This window comes from Ambystoma mexicanum, chromosome 3p (assembly GCF_040938575.1).
Source record: "Ambystoma mexicanum isolate Mex_15411 chromosome 3p, UKY_AmexF1_1, whole genome shotgun sequence".
NCBI lineage: Eukaryota > Metazoa > Chordata > Amphibia > Caudata > Ambystomatidae > Ambystoma > Ambystoma mexicanum.
The window spans coordinates 239,559,714-239,581,593 of record NC_090925.1 but is presented as its reverse complement, the minus strand read 5'-3'; positions in this window follow the sequence as shown (position 1 = coordinate 239,581,593).

Below are 21,880 nucleotides of genomic sequence, written 5' to 3'. Positions count from 1 at the left end.
GACCTCTTGCGCGATGGGTCACCAGATGCAGTTACTATGACTGACGGAAGTGGCAACCAGTCACAGCGTCGCTGTGGCTGGCTGGCACTTCTGTCAGCTCACCTGACTTCATGGCAGGCGCATCTCCCGTTGCGGCTACGGCCGCGACGGGATAATGCATCCCGCCAATGTTGCGGTAGGACGGGGGCCCCGGCAGGGTCCCGGCTCAGTCCCACTTTTTGGAGACTGCCGGGGCCCGGCAGGCCCCGGCCCACGTGCTGCTTGATAATGTGACCTGCGCGTGTTGAAAAAATCAAAACATTCCATGTGCTGCTGCTGGAACGGAATTTCTGCAGAGCCGAGCACACCAACGGTGCCGTCTTTGCAAAACGCAGAGCAAGCCGTGCCCCTTTATGATATCAAATTATATTATATGATAGTTTATTTATGTAGCGCCTATGTGTTTCAAAGAGCTTATTAAGTATGTTTCTGTTTAGTTGTAGTTGTGGCATTGTTATCGCTGCCGAGGTCATGGCGAATTATGAATAGTAATACTACGTAAATAAGAACATTGACCCGTTTACGTGTAAAAGGGACCCCTGTGAGTTTTTGGAGTGAAACAACTATACCGTGAATGCATAACAAGCTTCCGTTTGTTTGTGGTTTTTTTGTGCGCAACTTTTCTAGTGCAGTGCACAAACGACTTGTTTCTAGGTGTTTGTATGGATTTAGTTTGTGGATTTGGTGCTGGTCAGCAAAGTGGCTCAGAAGCTGGGATAGAAGGATTGGAGTCCTCAAGAGTACTGCAAATTTTCCAGGCTGCTGCCTGTGCGCGAGAGACCTGCTGGGGGAGGCGAGAAGGTGAACTTTGTGGGTGTGGCATATCCCAGCCTTACTGCATTAATTCAGGTTAGCAGACGGTCCAAAGGCAGGCTTCTTCTGCATAGGCCGTAGTCAACCTTGTGTCTTCGTGATCCAAGAGCAATACATTCAACCATGCAAGTGTTTGTGTACCTCTTCCAATGGAAGTGTCGATTGCACCTATTCATCGCAAATACACGTTTAATGTAATGTCACAGATTGCAGAGCGTCAGCCAAAACTCATGGAACATGCAGGAGAACAAGCAGGAAAATAACAGAGACTTTGCCGAGCCTGACATTAACAGAACATCTTCCTTGGATTTTAAGTGTGGCGATGTTAGCAGCAATGAAGGCATCCACGGCTTTAATATAGCACACTACTTGTTCACTTTCTGATGGCAAATAAAATACATATTAGCTTTCTGGCAGCTGGTCTGTTTATAAGCCCTTCTTTTTTTAATATAACGATGTAACATATTAGTATACACAAGTCGTAAGTGGGCGAGTATCTGTTTTTGGCATGCACTGGAACTGATTCTCTTCCAGGCGCGCTTTCTCCACTGATGCTGGGTACTTCACAGGCGTGTCCTAAATGAGATGTTGTTAGATTAACCACCCAAATATATAGGACATGGGGCAGAGCTATTGTAGAAATTGAGATGAAACCCCCACCCTGCCACCACTTTCCCTACCAACACCCTACCCCTACTTTCCCTACCCCCACCCACCTACCCTATAAACTCTCTCTACCCCCTCCCATTTACCCTACCCATGCACTCTCTACCTGCTACCACCCACCCTACCCACACTCTCTGCCCCCTATCACCCACCCTACCCATACTCGCTCTACCCCCACCCATCCTACCCACACTCTCTCTACCCAAACTCACTCTACCCCCACCCATGAAACCTACTTTCACTATCTCTATCCCTACCCAACCTACCTGACGCTCTTTAGCCCCACCCACCCTACCCTCAATCTCTTTACCCCAACCCCTCTAGATCCACCTCTCTATCCCCACCTCTCTACCCTCATTCACCCAATGTATGACCACCCACCTGCCCTACCCCCTCACCTACCCCACCCCCATTCTTTCTACCCTCAAACACCTTACTCCCATTCTCTATCCACAATCTCTCTAATCTAATCCACCCACCCTACCCCTCCTCTCTCTAACACCCATTCTCTCTACCCCCTACCCCCACTCTTTTTATCCCCACTCACTCTACCCCCACCCACCCCACTCTCTCTAAATACCCCCACTCTCTCTACCACTACCTACCCTAACCCCACCTCTCTATCCACACCCACCTACCCTATCCCCTCTCTCTCTACCCCGACCCACAATACCCCCACTCTCTCTACCTCCACCAACACACACTACCCCTCTCTACTGCCATGCACCCCATCCCCTCTCTCTCTACACCCCATCCACCCACCCTAGCCCCTCTTTCTCTCCTCAACCCTACCCCCTCTTTTTACCCCCACAATGCATCCAACCCCCTCTCTCTAGCACCACACACCCTACACCCTTTATTCCCATACATGGCCATCCTAGCCCCTCTATTGCCGATCCGCCCACCTTACTCGCTCTCCCTATCCCCCCTCATCCTTCCTCTCACACTCTCACTTTATTTCTTACTCTCTCGCTCTCACACATTCTCGCTTATATTTCCTCTTGCTCATCATCAGCACCCTCTATCAATGGTTTCCTCTATTGCTCTATTCCCCATCTCATTCTAGTCCACACCTGCACACCTCATTGCATCCTCCTTTAAAACCGTGCACTCTCCTCCTTGCACCCTGGCGCCTATGAATGCAAACTGCGAACAACAACAGTAAACCCCAAACTATAGGCATTGCCAATGCTTGTTTTCTCCAGTGAAGGCCCGGGTCAGCAAACAGACCATGTCAGAATGCGTCATTTCCTCCAGGCGATAACATTTTCTGCGAGAGTGAACAATTTCCCACAGCCAGTAAATGAGCTCCAGAGCACTCTTCAACGCATGCGCATGTGCCAGAGAGGGGCTCTACCACATTGGTCATGTTAACTGCCGTTCTTACTGTGCGCTGATGTATATTGGTAGGTGAGATGCTAGGTCGGTGGACTCTACTGTAAAACCTTCTCCACTGCCATCAGTGCCGTAGAAGCTGAGGAGTAGTGACGCAGACACTGTTTAAATCATTGCAGTTGTAATTAGCGGACCAGGGTCTTGCTTGGTGGGTGCATGGGGGGGGGCAACTTAAGTGATGTCTTGCTGATCCAAAACGAATGGCCTGCACTACACTAGCCAAAGGGAGTTTGAAACGACTTGTTGTTATCTTATTTTTTTCTTTAAATCAAATCAAAAATATGGTATCCAAGTTTTACTTCTGCCATCTTGCACACATATTTGTTTTAAATATAGAGAGAAAAACAAAAGCAGCATTTTTTTTTTAGTTTTTTTGCAGTGACTGGCTTCTGGAAAGTTTGGAAGTTGAGGCAAGTGGGAACGATTATTAGTATCTTTCGAATTCTGAAGAGATCTGACAGCGATTTAGCACACTCTGGGCCTAATTTTGAAATGTTTTTTGGCGTGCGTGGTGTGACGCCTGTCAGCATGGAGACTTGCTTTCATTACAATGTTTCTTTCTTTCGAACTGTTGAAAGAAAGCAATATGACAGAAGAGCTGCAACAGCAAGACTGTTCCTGCCACTGTATAGGCATAATATGAAATGTAAGTGCACTGAGGTATTGAGACTGTGTGGTAGAAGCATCGCGCGGGCGGGAGTAAGTGTCCACGATGCGCACTGACGTTGCTTCCGGAACACTGAGGATGGACAGGAGGAGCACAGGTGCTTTCGGAGTGCATTCCTTACACTTTTCAATTGAGCCTGCTTTTATCTTTTAAGTGCCAATATGGTGCCCAGTGGTCTCCTCATCTGGTGCCAACCTACACAGCCACCTAGAATTACCAAACAGTAGCACTGTCCTGCAACATTGTATTAACAAGATGAAGGAGCATTGGTGAGCGTTGACTCTATAGCACAGATCTGTCTTTCTTAAAAGTACTACTGTAGTACTTCCTATCCCCTGCTAATGTCTAGTCAAGAATTTCAACATCATGTGGACTACAACTAACACGAGATAGATATGACCCGATTATGATATATTCAATGTAGTAGCTCCCACAGTGCCCGAGAGGCTTCAGGGCGCTACCTGTCTGATGACTAGGTCAGGGATAGACAATAAACACTTAACTTCCTAACATGGAATCGTGGCTCAGAGTACAGTGTCATACCACATGCTGGGGAGTGACCCCAAATACAACAAACATACACAAAAATCACCTGGCTGCCTACCTAAAAATGAAAACTGGCCTCAAGCGTACAGTACTATATTACGGGGAGGATAATGACCCCAAATGCAATGCACAAAGAAATACACACATTAACATAGAGGCCAACACTCACATAAGTGACCAGACTGGGTGCCTTTCCATCCGTGGTAGCACCTGAAATGGCAATACAGTGGGTGCGCGTGTGGCAAAATTGGAGCGTTTCCTTCCTTCGTCTATCTTACCCATTATCATGCCCTAACCAAATCACATGTGGGGTCCCACAGAATACCTGTGCTTTATAACTACACTGACATATATGTAGAGCCAAATGGGATTCGTTAAAAGCACTGGGGTACCCTGGCATACCACCTCTAAATTTAGGCCTTGCTTTTAGTAAGGGCAGATGGACGCTCAGCGTCCTGTCTGATTTCCTTCGGGACATGTCTAACAGAAGTCTATTGTGATCTCAGAATGGCTGAGCCAAACAAGTACACCAAGTATGGAAGCATGTTAAAGATTACACATTCTTATCCCCTATAATCATTAAATAAAGAGTGGATGTCTAGAGAGCCTGTGTAGCACCTGTCCTCCGTGAGCATAAATAAAGGAGAGTATTCTTAGGGGTCTCTGTAACCCTCACTCTCTTTGAACATGAACAGATGTGGGCAAGCTTAAAGGGCCTGCATAACATACCTCTGTTAACATAAATAAATCAGGAGATGCTTAGGATTCTGACTCACCCTTGTCCCTTTCAACATATATGAGTGTATGTCTATCTGCGTAACCCTCACCCTCCATGAACATACATGAAATCAGGGGATACTTAGTGTTTCTATTCAATCCTTATTCTCTGAGAAGACATACACTACTGCACACTACCCGCTGGGCATAAAAGGGCCCAGGAACAATCACTCAATAATATTTAGCACAATCATTCCCAGTTCTGCCAATAATTCGGGCAGCCGGTCTAGTCATCCCTTCCTGCTCAAAGGGCCAGCGTTCTCTCCCGGACATACAACTGAAATCATTCCCTAACATGCTCGCTCTTGATATGACTGTTGCATTGGTTGAATGCTATGCAAGGCAGCAAATACAACACAGAACTGCATGTTGGGGTTTTCCTCCCCACTTCGGTGGTGGCAAGCCAGGGAAGTTTCCACAATACCCCTAGACTTGAATGACTTCAGATATTCCATTACCAGCAAACAAACTGCTCTTCCCTTGCGCCAGCCAGCTTCTCCCCACAGGGATCTCGCAGTCCCAATGATCGAATCCTATCGTCAATGTCACACTCTCATTGGTCTTGCAATCCTGTCATTCACAATCCTATCTATGGGCGGAGATTGCTCACACGAGTCTGATGTTGAATGGCGACGCCTGCCAAAGGCTGCCCTCTCCAAGGCAGCTCCTTCCCTCTCCACCTGCTCCTCTCTGCTTTTGGGTGGGGTGTCACTCAACACTCTTCGTTCCTCTCCACCATCTCCTTCCACACGCTCCAAACCCGTCTGGAGACACTTACGGGTTTCCTAGCTGACCATGAGCTATACTTCTCTGCATTCCATTAGGTGGAGGTATGTCAATGTGTGTACATATTTTTCTGACGCCTTCTGTAGAGCTCAATCATCACTGCTTCCTGGAAATGAACACTCATATCTCATGTAAACAATAAATACAGCACCGCTCACTGCAGTGAGGCAAGATGTCAAATTAACACCAGTGATGGGGGCGTGGCTTTGGCTCTGCTCCAGTGCAAACCCAATATAATTATAAATGTAATCATAAAAAACATTTACTTACCTAATTGTAGATCCACTGGATGCTGCTTACCCTCCACTTCAGCTTTGGACGTCAGAGGAGCTTCTTAGAGGTTCCAGCAGCCATCCGTCACCGAGGTCTTCTTCCGGGAGGCTGGGCCTTTCAAGCTGCGTCATCCCGTGCACGGCGTGGCTGAATTTTCCTGTTAGCTGGGCGGCGGCGGTGACAGGCACAGCCCACTTCCACCACGGGAACCTTCTTCTCACACAACACAGTGCTTAAAGAGCTGCAGGAAACGTAGTTTAACCTATTATTACTTATCCTCTTCAGTCTTTCTTTAACCCATCATTAATTTTGCAGCGACTCCCTCCAGGTCATGACCTTTTGGTACTTTACACTGTGATTCACTAGAGTCCTCTGCGAGGGTAAATCCGGTGACATTGTTTTTTCGCTTTCATTCTCTCTCTATAACCACTTGCCTTGTCCTTTTCACCTCTCTGACTAGACACCTCTGATTGACTAAATCTACAAGATGAAGTCGCTGTGTAGAAGCCATCCGAAGCAGATGACTGTCTAGATGACGCAGGGTTTTATTCCCCAGAGGGTTTCCCTGGAGTCCTTCTCTCCTTCTGGGTTTTTACTGCCCTGGGGAGAGAGAGAGGGAATTCAGGGCGATTCCTATAAACATCATGTCCTCTGAGTTATTCCACTGTTCAAGACGTGTTCAAGAGATCTGCTTCCTTGGTGAATCCTTTACTTATGGTTCTATCCTTGTGGTAATCAAGTCTCAAGTTAACCATGTATTACAGTTAGCAATGACTAAAAAATATAGAAGATCTTACCATAAGTATTGGTCGCACCAATTGGGTAGACTGCTCGCGACATGGACCCGGCCCAACAGCAACAACTGCTGATGGCCGTCCAGTTATTGACTGCCAAAGTACAGTCTCTGAAACAAGAAAATGCCATATTATGCCAACATATGGGGAGAGCATCCAGTTGCTCCAAATTACCCCCTGGCCCAATATCCGGAGGTATGTACAATGGGAACCCCCATGACTTAAAGGCTTTCATAGAGGCTTGTACAGTTCGGTTTTCATTCAAGACCGCCTTTTTTCACAGTGATCATGACAAAGTAGGGCACATGATTTCTCATTTAACCGGCCCTGTCTTAGCTTGGGATCCACCCTTGGTCACCACTGCCAATCCTTTATTAGGTTCTTACCCAGCCTTTTTGAATAGCCGTAGGACCCTGTTTAGCAGACACGAGATCACAGTATCAGCGAAGAACAACTCTTAGATTTTAGACTAGGATTTCAATATTTATTGTCTTACATCACCAAATGTAAACAATTAGTGGCAGGCACGTCCTGGCCAGATGATGTTCTGATCACTCTGTTCAGATGGGGATTAAGTGAGGAATTAAAAGATGATGTTTCCAGAGTGTCTCGCGCTCCTAATCTTGCGGAATTGATCTCTATGGTAATGCAAATGGATTACTGGTTGCAGGAAAGACATAGAAAACGATGAAGACCCCGGAACACCCGATATTCTTCCGACTACACCTCTACTACCACTAAAGCCCAAACAGACGAGCCTATGCAGATTGGGACGGCACGAGGACCCTTGACTCCAGAGGAACATAATAGACGTCGCCAACAGAATTTATGCATGTATTGTGGGGCAAAGGAACAGGCTGTACAAAATTGTCCCATCGCTCCTGTTAGAAGAGAGGGAAATGCGCGCACCCGATCATTAGGGGAACCACGCATAGGGAATCAGTGAAAGGTTCCTCACCCTTACACATGTCTTCTCAAGTCACAGAGATTGCAGAGCTCCATATGGTCGTCCTACGCATTACTCTTTCATGGGGGTCTTCTGAACCAGTGGAGGTGCCCACCTTGGTAGACAGCGGTGCTGCCGGCAACTTTATCGATTACCTCTAGACTACCAAGAATGGAATACCCCGTTCATTAAAATCCCTAACTATCACAGTTGAGTCAGTGGACGGTAGCCAGTTGGTTTCTGGCCCAATTACAGAACAGACACAGCCGCTTCAGATCAATGATAGCCCCCCATAGTTAAACCATCATACTAGATGTCATCAGAGATGCCCACTATCCAATAATACTGGGAATACGCTGGATTAGGGTTCATAACACGTATATAAACTGGACGGCAGGGACCCTCTTTATGGGCTCAGAATATTGTCTCATGAATTGCCTCTCAGGCGGGGCCCTGGCTTTTCATCCTGTGTGATCTTTCCAGGAAAGCAGGCCAAAAACTGCCATGCTCAACCATATCCAGGACATCCCGGATGCTTACCAGTCTTTTTATACAGTATTCTCAAATACTGAATATGCAGAACTTCCACCTCACCGCAGGGATGACTGCGCTATAGAAGTAGTGCCTGATTCCCCCATTCCTTTTGGACGCATGTATGTCTTATCTTCTCGAGAAAAAGACACTCTCAAAGAGTACCTCCAAAAGAACTTGCGTAATGGCCTCATAGCGGAATCTACTTCACCTGCAGGGGTGTCACTATTTTTATCCTTAAGAAGGATAGTACGGAACTCAGACCATGCATAGATTAGCATGAGCTGAATAAGATCACGATTCTGGATCATTATCCAATGCCATTGATTCCTGATATTATCGTGGCTGTGAAAGGGCTACCATCTTCACAAAACTGGATCTCTGTGGGGCTTACCATCTTATCCGTATCCGAGCAGGAGACGAATGGAAGATGGCCTTTCGTACACCTTTTGGTCATTACGAGTATCGCATGATGCCTTTCAGTCTCTCTAATGCCCCCGCCGTCTTCCAGCGCTTCATGGTTCACATGTTCTCCGACATCGTCCTCCACTCAGTCATCGTCTATCTGGACGATATCCTGGTCTTCTCTTCATCCACAGCTGATCACACTCGACATGTTAAGGAGGTACTCCAAAGACTGTCCGATAATCATCTATATTGCAAGTTGGACAAGTGTGAGTTTCACAAGGAGAAGGTGGCACGCCTGGGTTACATTTTATCGGCCCGAGGGATATCCATGGATCCGCGAATATTCTCTGCCATCACCGAATGGACTCCTCCTGGTTGTGTTAAAGAACTGCAGAGATTCTTAGGTTTTGCCAATTTTTATCGGCATTTCATCCCCAACTATTTGGAGGAGATACTGCCGAAGACCACTCTTCTCAAGAAAGGAGAGGTGTTTCATTGGTCAGAAGAAGCCCAATCGGCCTTTGAAACCATCAAAAGATGCTTTGTGTCCGGAACCGATTCTACTCACCCCGGATCAGACGAAGCGGTTCATTGTGGAGTCAGATGCATAGCACCATGCCTTGGGGACAGTCCTCCTGCAAGCCTCAAGTTAACCATGTATTACAGTAGGAGGAGGTGAAATAATGCCATTGCCTAGCATAGCGCAAGCTGTACAAAACTGGGTCACCCCTACTACTCAAACCCAAGTGAGAGCCTTCCTAGGTCTCACTGGGTACTACAGGAATTTCATAGAGAACTATGGGACCATAGCTTTTCCCTTGAATTTAATCTCCTCTCCAAAATTCCCTAAAAAGGTTAGATGGAATGAGGAGTGCACTCAAGCCTTTGAACGCCTGAAGAAAACCCTTGTTCAAGCTCCAGTCCTAAGAGCTCCTGATTATCACCAACCCTTCATTGTGCAGACAGATGCATCAACTACAGGTATAGGTTCAGTCCTTAGTCAACTGGATGAGAAAGGTAGGGAGCCCCCCATTTGCTTCATCAGTAGGAAACTGAAAGAACCAGAAAAAAGGTGGGCAACCATAGAGCCTGAATGTTTTTCCATTGTGTGGTCTTTGAAGAAGTTTAGACCATACTTGTATGGATCTACTTTTGTGATTCAAACAGACCACCAACCCTTGAGATGGTTAATGCAAATGAAAGGAGAACACCCAAAACTTCTAAGATGGTCAATCTGCCTGCAAGGGTTTGATTTCACTATTGAGCACAGAGCAGAATGTCACCACCAAAATGCTGATGGTCGCTCTAGGATGTTTTTAACCGACTAGAGTCAAGAGATTCATCCAGGAGTGGATTGAATCCTCCTGTCCCTTAGTCTGGGGGAGCAGGGGGAGCAAGTGTTATGGAGAATTCTCCAGAATGGCTAATTTCCCTTACCTACTGAGTCCCTCTGAAGCTTTGCTGGATTTCTAGGATTTATTTCTTTCACCTGGTAAGTTTGTGAGCCTTTTTTCCCACTCTTGCATTTGTTTTGCTGTGTGAGTTTAACATTTTCTTGTGTTCATAGACTGTGGAGCCTCACCTACTCCATAGGCATCATCTTTCTACTGTGTGTTACACAGCACCTTCAGTGCAGTAACACAGGGTTGTCCTTTTCAGACTTTCCAACTCAGACTCTATTTTCTGGGACTGATTACTGTCTCCCAGAACATGTAAAGTTTCCATTGACTTTATTAGTCGTTTTAAACTCGCAGACCCAGTACAAACGATCTTACATAGAGTTCTGGAAAGGATTCATAATTATCCCTTTTTGTCTGTTTCTCATAGAACGTTGTTTTGTTCCCTTTTCATTAAGAATTGGATGGTGGCAGTGGTAACTACCCTATTTTTCCTACCACAGTTAATTTAAATAGCCTTGGTATTGTTTTAGGCTATTTTAGTGGTCTCGAACTTAAACCCGCTGGACCATATATGTTTTTATACGGTTCCGGGTGGATTTATTCACCATTTCTTTTTGTAAAAGTATTTCTCGTGTTTTACTCTGCGCGCCAAACCAGGTTTGATTCCTTTGTTTGCCGACCTTTGGCGGGCTTCTGCATAGAAGCCCTCCTTAGGCGCCTGAATGTCTGAGGGGGACAGGATGTGAGGGAGGAGGGTTGAGACTCCCTGCACAGGGTCTCATTGGTAACCCATGTCGCACTCTGATATGATTGACTGTGGTGACTGTCCCGGCGGGATAGCCACCCTGCTGTGAGATTAAGAGCCAGGCTGTGTGAATGGGGAAAAACTGCATAAAAAGCCGGTCTCTGGGACTGAGAAGGCATAGTCGCCACTGGATCGAGAGAACCAAAGAGAAGTTGACAGAAGAGGACCTCTACCACGACTGAACCTCCCGGTGAAGTCCTGCTGTGGGTCAGAATCTCCAAACTTCGACGACAGGGAAGATCTGCAAGGAATCTTCTCACCTTGTGCTGGTGGGAACAACCAGTTCACCAAACTGCAAGCCAGACCTCCCTCCTCTGGTCAAATTTGCTGTGCACAGCAACAGTGAACTGCATATCCAGGAGGAATAGACCCTGTTTGGGTTTTAAGGAGCACACCTTTTATTTGTCGCTTTGCTCCGCTGCTGGTTTCTTCCCTGGGCAGTGCAGGACCCTCCAGTCTTCCTCCTTCTTATCAGTCCGACAGTCGCTTCAGGAACCGTGTGCCTGCAGGACCTTCCAGCACCATCTGCCTCAGCTGCAGCATTCTTCTGCTCTAAAGGTACTGTTCTAACCCGGTTCTTAGCTTTGTCCAGGCGCAGTGAAAGTGTGAGAAATCAATTAGCAATCCAAGGGCCTGTCCTTCTCTATTCTTTAAAGTAACTTTTCGCCCGACCAACTTCGTTCTGAACTCTTGGCAAAGACTTAACCGCAAACTACCCTGAACTGTGTGATCCTCTGCAAAGACTTTGGTCCATTGACTTTGGCACTGGCCTCTTGATTTGATTTCCTCACTGTAGTTCCTTTTTCTAGATTGCCCTGCTTACTTACTTGTTTTTGCTGCTGAATGTATGTATAACTTTGTCTTTCCCTCCCTTTTTATTACTGGAGTGCCATTTTGCTCACACTTCATTTTGCGCCTAACTTGTCCATAATCTATTGGGTGTGGTGTAGTGTATTAGAATTGTGATTTTTCAACTGCTTGATAATAGTGAACTGTTTAATAACTGATGTGCAAATAAATGTATATTCTTTCACTCAGAAACCTTGAGTTAGTGTTTGTTTGAATCATAGTAATTGCTGTCCTTTGTGTAACTATTGATACTGCTCACTTTACTCTTGAGATAAGTCTGGCTGCTCAGCCATCGCTACCACTTTACTGTGTAGTACAGGCTTGTACCAAAGGTGAATTTGTACTGTCACTTGTAGTCCTAATTGTGTCTGGTGTTCCCAAAGGGTACTGCATATAATTCTGCATAACAAAGGTCAACTCATTGGAAGCCACAGTATTAACGCTACAACAACATGCTGAAAGTCTTGAAAATCGAAACAGAAGAAATAACCTTTGCATTATTGGCCTTCCTGAAGGAATTGAAAAAGATGATCCTATTGCCTTCCTATATGTACTCTTACCCCGAGTTCTTAGCCTCTCGGCTCAGTTCAACTCAACATTCAAAGAGTACATCGAATTGTCCCGTTCAGACCCTCATAAAACTCCAACAACCTACCAAGGACCATGATACTAGCTCTTATTGATTTTACGTACGTCACTCTTATTATGGAAAATGTCAGGCAAATCAGAAATCTAACCTGGAAAGGAAAGAACATTTTTATAACACAAGATGTGGCCAAAGCAATGGCGGCAAGAAGAAAGGAGCTTCTTACTTTCAGACCAGCACTTAAGCAACTAAATGCAAGATATGGTATAGTACATCCTGCCACCCTCAAAGTTACTCTTAATGGACAAACCTCAACATTTCAGAATCCAGTGGATTTACGAAGGTACATCCAATCTCAGAAAAGGAATGACATGGAAAGGTCACCTTCTTTTACTGGAAGATATTAATACCCATCTTTCTACTTTATCCACCGGGACTGGTGTGGCTTTTCATTTTTAGCCACCTCTTTATCCATAATCCTTTATGATGACTCAATTCTATCTAAGTCCATGTAATACCCTGTTGTTGTGTCCCCCTCCTTGTGTCTCTCTAGCTTTATATGTTCATCTGTTTTGCTAGATATATTACTATTGCCCATACTAAAATGCCATATTATTCTAATCTACTGGTACCAAATTGTTTGTGACCTTTTTGCTGCCATCCTGGTTCATCTATACCATATAGTTTATAGATTCATGATTGCATCTTCATGTCACTGAACATAGTATCTTGGAACATTAAAGGCCTACATAATCCAATCAAAAGACAAAAATGTATTATCTTATCGAAACAGATTGAAACCCTCAATTGCATGCACTCAAGAATCCCACCTCTCCAATGAAGAAGCAATCAAACTTAAGAAACATTGGGTTGGTCAGGTGTTCTCTCGTGCTGAAAACGAAAAAGAGATGGAGTCATTACTTTAGTTAGTAAACATCTCAAATGCAACATACTCTCAAATGAATCTGATGATATAGGAAGATGGGTATTGCTCAAACATTTTTTTTTTCTTATTACTTGAATTTAATTAAAAAAACATGATCTTTACAAGGTTTCATAGAGAAAGAGAGAAAGACTCTCCCTCTAGATGTGGACAGTTCAGCGTTTGTTTGTCCGCTTGTTTAGTTTCTAATCAGTCGGGTCAAGGGCTTTGGAGAATTCTGGGCTGCTTAAATTCCCGTAGTCTCTTTCGTAGGTTGATTTATCATTTTTAACACTAGATCTATTAGTTTAACATCTGCTATGGTCCATCTTCTGGTTCCACCAGATATCAGTCTGTTCCATACGGTGTCCAAGTCCACCATTGTGGTATCGATGAGTAAGGGCATCAGGTATGTGCAACGGTTCTGAATTGTCTCCGGGCACACCAGCACCAGATCTTTTAGGGTTTCGGGGCACTCTTGTTTTTTGCACAGGCGGCAGCCGTTTTCTGCCGATGGTGTTCTGATTGATAGAATTTTGCGTGTCTGTAGCAGATTTAATCTTGCTTTCATAAACATAATCCACAATGGTTTATTTGGAAATTTGATACAGTAATTTTGTGGCACTTTAACCTTGTTAAATGTGGGAGGAAGATGGGTCAACAATTTGTTTGCGCTTGCTTTCTCGATATTATCAATCCAGTCTTTAAGTTCATTTTTTTTTTACTCTTTGTGGATTGTGTCTCAGATCGTCCTCCGAGCAAGCCACCTCACACAGCATTTCTTTTTGGTGGGCTAACCATGTATTTAGGGCCTTGCATTTTTCGATTTTAACTTCTTCAGCGATGATGTTGTAGATGGGCAGCGAGTCTGCTACTAGAATTTTTCTATAGAGTAGCATTGCATTTTGTTCCACTAGGCCTGCCAAGGAGACCAGGCCCATTTCCCTTCTGATTGCTGCCATTTGTGTTGATTTTGATAGTCCCAAAACGGCTTTCCACACGTTACCTTCCAGTTTGTTCCATATAGTTTGGGGCATGTTTAAAGAAGCGTCCATTCCGTAGATTAACGACGGCACCACTTTTGTTCTGTAAAATTGGATAGCGGGAAGGAGCGAACATTTTCCAGATTTGCTGTTGACCAGTTTGCTCTGTGCTGTCAGCCGCTTGGTTTTCTCCCAGAGCATATCTTGCATTTTGTTTTCTCTGGCTGAACCATTGATTCCTCAAACTATCAATCAACTCCAAAGAATATTCCATACTTAACATTTATGGCCCAACATCCCCTGATCCTAATTTTTGTTTTTGGAGACAGCTCAGAAATCACATGCTACAATCTAATCCCCATAATTTAATTGTTTGTGGTGATTGCAATCAAATTATAGACCCCTTCTTAGATAGGAAATCTGGTGTTCGCTTACCAACTCTACTTCTCATAAACAATACAACAATTTTGTATCTGAATTGGGCCTTAGTGATGCATGGCACTTACTTCACCCCACTGATTCTGATTTTACCTTTTACTCCACAATCCACAAATCATTTTCAAGACTGGATTATAGTTTCATACCTAATTCCATGGAAAACCTTCACCTGAAAGCCCACATTGAATCCATTACGATCTCTGATCACGCTCTCGTTCACATCCAACTACAATCTACCAGTAATTCTAAACCCTCAAATAGATGGCGATTCAACAGTAGCCTAATGAACAATGTTTTACTCACACCGTTTATTACCCAGCAACATAATAATTATTTCACTGAAAACAAGATCAAGATACATCTATCACCAACAACTGGGATTGCTATACAGCCATTCTCAGGGGTAATTTTATCTCATTTGTAGCCAATAAAAAGAAAAAAACTAAAACAAGACAGAGAATCTATTCTTAGACAGTTAAAACCGTTAGAAATTCAATTTGCCAGTACCAGTTCATCCACGATTCTTAGAGAAATGTTAAAGTTAAGACTTCATTATAATAAAATTGTTACTCAAAACTCTTGTGCAAATATGCTCAAATATAAATGAAAAATGTACCAACTTTCCAATAAGGCTACTGAATCTTTAGCCTTGTATCTTAAATTAAAAAAAGAAAAGGCTAGAGTTGTCACCTTACAAGACCACTTAGGAAACAGAAAGTGACCTGATACAGATATTCTTCAAATCTTCTCAAAATTCGACTCTAAATTATACTCCTCGGAAGCTTCTTCCAATAATATCTCTACTGACCATTTTCTACTTAACATACCTAGAAATACATACCCCCAGATAGATCTCAACTTTCTTAATACTCCCATTATCCCTGCTGAAGTTTTCCAAGCCATTACACATCTTAAAAAAGGCAAAGCCCTGGGCCCTGATGGCTTTCCTATAGGCTTTTATTCTAATTTTTCTAACCTATCAGTTCCTAAACTTAGTAATGTTTACTCATGTTATAACAGAAGGGAAGGCCCACGGTTCTTTTCTTGAAGCCATGATTATTGTTTTTCCCAAACCTAATAAAAATCCAGAACTCCCTCAAAGTTATCACCCAATTTCCCTTATCGACTGTAAGATTTATGCAAAAATGTTATCCAATAGGCTCCTCCCCTTTCTTCCCAAACTTCTTAAACAAGATCAAATTAGATATGTTAAGGGCAGAGTATTCTCCTCTAATATTACACTTTTCCTAGACATTATTGACTTAATACATCTATCCAAGGATCCTCATGCTGCTGTAGCCTTAGATGCCGAAAAGGCTTCCTATAGGGCTGAATGGGATTTTTTATTTAAAACCCTTACACGGCATGGGTTTGGCCCTCCATTTTTATTACTGATTAATGTACTTTACTCAATGCCCAAATCTGCAATTTTTGTGAATGGACAACTTTCTACCTTCTTCCCTCTGTCTAGAGGAACACGTCAACGCTGCCTCCTTTCTCCAATCATTTTCATTTTAGCTCTTGAACCTTTCTTAGAGACCATTAGAAAAAAATGATAACATATTAGGAATACAATATCAAAACCTTCATATTAAAACAGCTGCATATGCAGATGATGTTCTTATACTTCTGAAAAATCCAGAACAAAGTGGTCCACACCTTTTACAAACTATTTCTAACTTTTCTAAAGTATCTGCATATAAGCTTAACATTGATAAATCCGAAGTCCTTCCCCTTAATAAATACTGCATGCTGCACCATATACTATCCTTAGGAATAAAATGGTGTCCTCAAGGTCTAAAATATCTTGGAGTTCATATGACCTCTCCCATCGATGAGATGTGAAAAAGAAATATAGATATCATACTAGCTAGAGTCAATCAACTTGTAACTTCATGGTCTCCCCTTTATTTATCCTGGTGGGGTCGTTTAGAGTCCATAAAGATGATGATATCTCCCGTGATTCTCTATCTTCTATTTATGCTACATATCTCCCTTCCCCTCTCCTTTTTTAAGTCTTGCCTACTCAAATTTTTATTGGGTAAAGGAAGATGTAGAAAATCACTTAGTAAATTAAAGAAACCTTGCTCGATTGGCGGTGTTAACTTCCCAGATTTTAGGAAATATCACTTAGCCTTTGTTATTAAGCAAGCAAAAAACATGGTTTACTCAAGAAGAATTGGAATATGCTCCCAATTGGGTGCTGCTGGAAAAAGCTGTGGCTTCCCCAATTCCCCTATCGGACATTTACCTTATCAAAACTAAGAAAAAACGTATGAAATGTTCCTGTATACACCAATTTGCACTATATGTTAAAATATATATGTTCCCATCTCTTGTCAAATTGTCTGCCTTTACAACTCCCCTTATTTGCATTATCCCCTTATTAAGGTGAAAGGCAAATAAATATTGTGGAAGCCATGGCTATCTAGAAACATTAAATACTGTAAACAATTTTTCTCACATGATACTATTGTTTTTGAAAATGTTGCTATTAAATATCATCTCCCGGCATCTGCCGTGACACAATACATGACTCTTATTGCTGCTATGTTTGAAAACTATGATCAACTTATTCCTAAACCAATACACCTGATGCACTAAGATTGTATAGCTTCCTTTCCTGCTCTACTATGCAAACACAACGTAAAATGGCAACCATTTCTTAATGTGTTATCTAATACAGATTACCACTAATCTTATTGTTACATATTGTTTTCCCCTCCCCTTTTCTCCTTTTGTTTGTGTTCCGTCCTGTTTGTCATGTTTTTTTATATGTTTAGCATGGTATTATATTACTGTTTCGTTATCTCCCCCTTCTTTCTTATATAAAAAAGAAAATAATGCGTTGTTATGATAGCTACATCCTTTCACGTTCACATACTGGATATTGTTATAAATTATTTGCACCTTTTATCTCAGATTTATGTACTGACACTTATTCAAGTTGTTTTATTGATGGTTATTGAATATCCTGTATGTGATTTCTCCTAATAAAAATCTTTTAAACTAAATACAAACAAAAAAAAACAACAGTGATGCCATAAATAGGTCCAAGAAACATGAACATTGCCCCCTTGTCACTAAGCCCTCAGCTATACAAAGTGGAAACAGGAAGCGGCACATAAAAAAACAGGCTGTGGCTTGCTCTAAAATTAACAAAGAACACGAGGGAAACAAAATGAAACCCCACAACATATGAAAGTTGGAACAGGTAGCAGATCATAAAATCAGTTCTGTAGAGTATATGAGGCCTTAAAGTGAGATAATCCAAAATTACTGCGCTATTAGCACTTAGCAGGGGGTGAGGGGAGGTGGCTTCCCAACCAGTGAGGTCTTTACCTCATGATAAAGCCCCTGTACGAGCCTTGTTAGAAGCAGATAGCCACCATTTTCACTGTTGGCTTGCGGGGAAGTACTCCTCTGCCAATATCCCTCCATCCAAAATCCCAATTTCCAACTCCCTCAACCCCTCTCCTCCTCACACCCCACTGAACTGGAGCTTCCTCATCTCTTGCCTGCGCCAGAAATGATTCCCCCATCGTGGCAATGCCTACCATGGAAAGGGATCAGCGACTACATATAGGCCATTGGCCATGGCAACCATTTGTTTGTATTTCTTTTGAAATGGCCCGATTACTTACTGGCAGTATTCACTACCCCAAGTCCTCCTCTTCCTCGTACCAGTCCAGACAAAGTTGTGACCTACCTCTTCGACAGGTTCATGACCGAAGCAAGGTGACAGGGATGCCCGCAGTACCTACATGAAGTAGGTTCCTCCCCTGCCATTCAGCAGGATAAGTGGAAGCCCCCACGCCACCAGATCCTTTTAACATAGCAAGACCTCGACCCGGACCACCCCCGGGTGGGGGGTAGAGTGGGAGCAGGAAAGAGGATTAGTAGACATAGGAAAAGGCAGACTCTGTGTCATGAAGATTACCAGTAAGTAATCAGGCTATTACCCCCTCATCCCTCTTCCTCTTTCCAGTACAGACAAAGGAGGATGTAGCAGGCCAGGCGGTCGAGACCAACAAAACAAACGACCAGTAGACAACAAAGAAGTGGGCACCAGTTAAACTCGATTAACCAAATGAAGCACATATCAAGAGGCATCCCCCCAAGACTGTAGAGCCAAACAGAGCGCCCAACCTGTATACCGACAGGTGGTAGCGGCGGATCAAAATGGACCGGGAGGCCCACAATGCTGCTTGGCCGATGTTCAAAATGGAAACACCCTGTGCAGCAGCCCAGAAAAAGGCCACCCCCCTAGTGGACCTCACCTGCACCCCAGCAGTCGAGGCAGCATTTGCCAAGTCATAACACATAGAAATGGAGAGCTTGACCCACCTACTAATGGTAGCAACCAAAGGTCAATACCCTGCATGACCCACCCTAAGGTCACCAAGAAGGGACACCGACATCAGGAAAAGAAGCACCTAATCCTCATGGAGTCAAAAAGGGGACAGGAGCTTGGGATTAAAGTCCAGGGAAGGAAAGAGCACCAAACCTGGTAAAAAAGCAGAGGTAAGGGGGAGTACACAAGAGGGACCTCAACTCGTCCAGTTGATGAGCAATTTAATTGCCAGGAGAAATACAGTCTTATGCCTGAGGCACTGAATAGAGGAATCCTGAAGAGGTTCAAAGGGAGGCAGGGAGAGGTGAGCTGGCACCAAAGAAAGATCCAAGGAGGGGCAAAGGAGGTTTGATGAGAGGACAGGACCTAGCATAGTTCTGAATAAGGGGAGGTGCAATAATGTCAGCATCAAATGCCCCCCAAGTCCCCTAGAAGGTCCTGAATGGGGAAACTGCAAGCCCCAAATGGAAAAACTCCCACAGGAAATCCAGAATAGAACAGGGAAGACATGAGACAGGAAGTAAGTCATGGCAGAAGCACCAGACCAATAAAGACTGCCAATGCTTGTCATAAGCCTTAACAGTGTGGGACTCCTACACCCTTGCACCTCAAGTGGAAAACCCTGAGACATGACCAACTGCATTAAGGCCAGTTAATTCAACCTCCAAACCTTAACCGGAGGGTCAGAGAGCAGACCAGAAGGCCAAGGTTTAGGCCAAGGGGGAGCCAAAGCCAGGGTCAAGAGAAGAGGGAACCAAGACCTCTTGATCAACTCTGCCACCACCAGAAGAACTGGAGCCCCCTCCCTCTATACCCTGAGCAGGAAGCGGGAAAGGAGGGTAACAGGGGGAAAGGCATATAGGAGACCCCTGGGCAAATCAATATAGAGGGCATCCTGACCTAATGCCGCCGGGCCCATATCCGGGAACAATATTCTGGTAGAAGGTGTCTTGGGTTGGAGGTAACCAGGTCGATGACAGGGTGCCTCGAGTGGCAGCCCAGGGCAGAAAATGCACTCTCAGAGAGGCACAGAGAGCTGAGAGACAGGAAGTGCCAGCGGAGTGAATCTGCAACCCCTTTCTCTACCTGGTAGATAGCCTGCCTCCAGTGACAGCAAGTGCAGTTCTGTCGAAGCCATGATTTGAGGCACCACCCACACCAGTGAGGGACACCTCAAGCCCCCCCTGACAGGCCATGTAGAATTGGGGCACCATGTTGTACATGTAAACGAGGACTGCCATGCCCTCAAACTGTTGGTAAAGTGGAGGAGGGCATGGAACACCACCATCAGTTTCTTCCAGTTTGAGGAAGTGTACACCTCCTCAGGAGACCAGTAATCCTGGACCGACAACTTCTGCAAGGTGGTCCTCCAGCCCGTCACACTGTATCCATCATCAACACCAGCAGAGGTGGAGGTTGAGGGAGTAAAGGAACCCCCATGCAGAGGTGAGGAAGAAATAACTACCACTGCAGAGACACCCGGACCCTGGGGGTCACTGGATTCTGATGGGAGTACACCTGAGAAGTGGGGTCCTAGTGTTGCAGGATGTGAGCCACGAGTGGCTGAAGATGGGCCCTCACCCAAGGGACCATGAAAGTGCAGCAGTGCCCCTGAGCTGAATCAGAGAGGGAGGCCAGAAGGATCCACAGGCAATCCTGGAGCTTGTGAGCCCTGTGGATGGGCAGAGACACCAGCCCCTGACTGGTATCAAACTCTACGTCAATGAACTCCAGAAGGAAGCATTTAGAAGAAGGCTGTTGGGAGGTTTAGCCACCACCCAAAGGACACCAGCATCTGGCAGACAATAGTCATGTTTTTGGATGCCTCTTCCCAGGAGGAGGCCTGGCCAAGCAAATCGTCCAGTTAGGGGTGCACACAATGCTCCCTCTAAGGCAGAAGACCAAGCAGGGAGCCAAGACTTTTGTGAACACACAAGGAGCAGATGAGAGCCTGAAAGGGAGGATCTGGAACTGAAAGTGATTCTGCTCCATTATAGCAAAATGCTGGTATGCATCCTCCAGGTCCACTAAACACAAGAAGACCCCTTGAGCAATCAGGGGAAGGATGGGTTGAAGTGTCTCCATCTGAAAGTGCACCTTGGTCATGAAGTGATTCACTTGATAATAGGCCTGAAGTTCCCTGAAGGCTTCAGAACCAGAATCACGGTGGAATAGATACCCCAACCCTGTTCCAACAAGGGTACCAGCTGGAGGACAGTCTTGAGAAAAAGCGCAGCAACCCCCTGGTAAAGAGCCAACTCATGTGTCGCATCCCAAGGCCAAGGAGTGATGTGGATTCCAGAATCAGGGGAAGAGGATAACTGTGAGGACCAAAGCATCCAAAACATGTTGCTCCCAGACAGGTTAAAAACTGGTCAGGCACCCACCCACAGGCAACTCTGGCCAAAGGCAGGATAGAAGCTCCGGATAGTCAAGAAGGCCAAGCGGACTGTGAGCCCATGGAAGGCAGGCGAGTAGAGGATGCACCCCTGCCATGGCTTCGACCTCAGAAACCCCCTCGCTGGGAGACAAAGGGCGGATAGTAGGGCTGATAACCATATCAACGGCTGTAGGAGGAGGGAGCTGTCTTATTATAGAGTCCTCTCTAGCCTGCTTAACAGGTTCCCGATGCGTTGTCCAAACAGCTTCTTACTTCCAGCTTTGCCAACAGAACTGGCCAGCCACCACAGAGACCTCCTCCAAGGCAAAATGTCACAGGTAATGTCTGAGATGAGCATCAGCTTCTTAATGAGGTCCACCAAAGACAAACCATCAGCTGTTCCGTCCAGCGCACCCAGGTGGGCCTGAAACATCCTTTAAGAGGACTTGAAGAGGTAGGCATCGTAGATCCTGGCCTGACGTCCAAAAGAAGAGACGCATGCTGCTTCTTCAGTCAGTACTC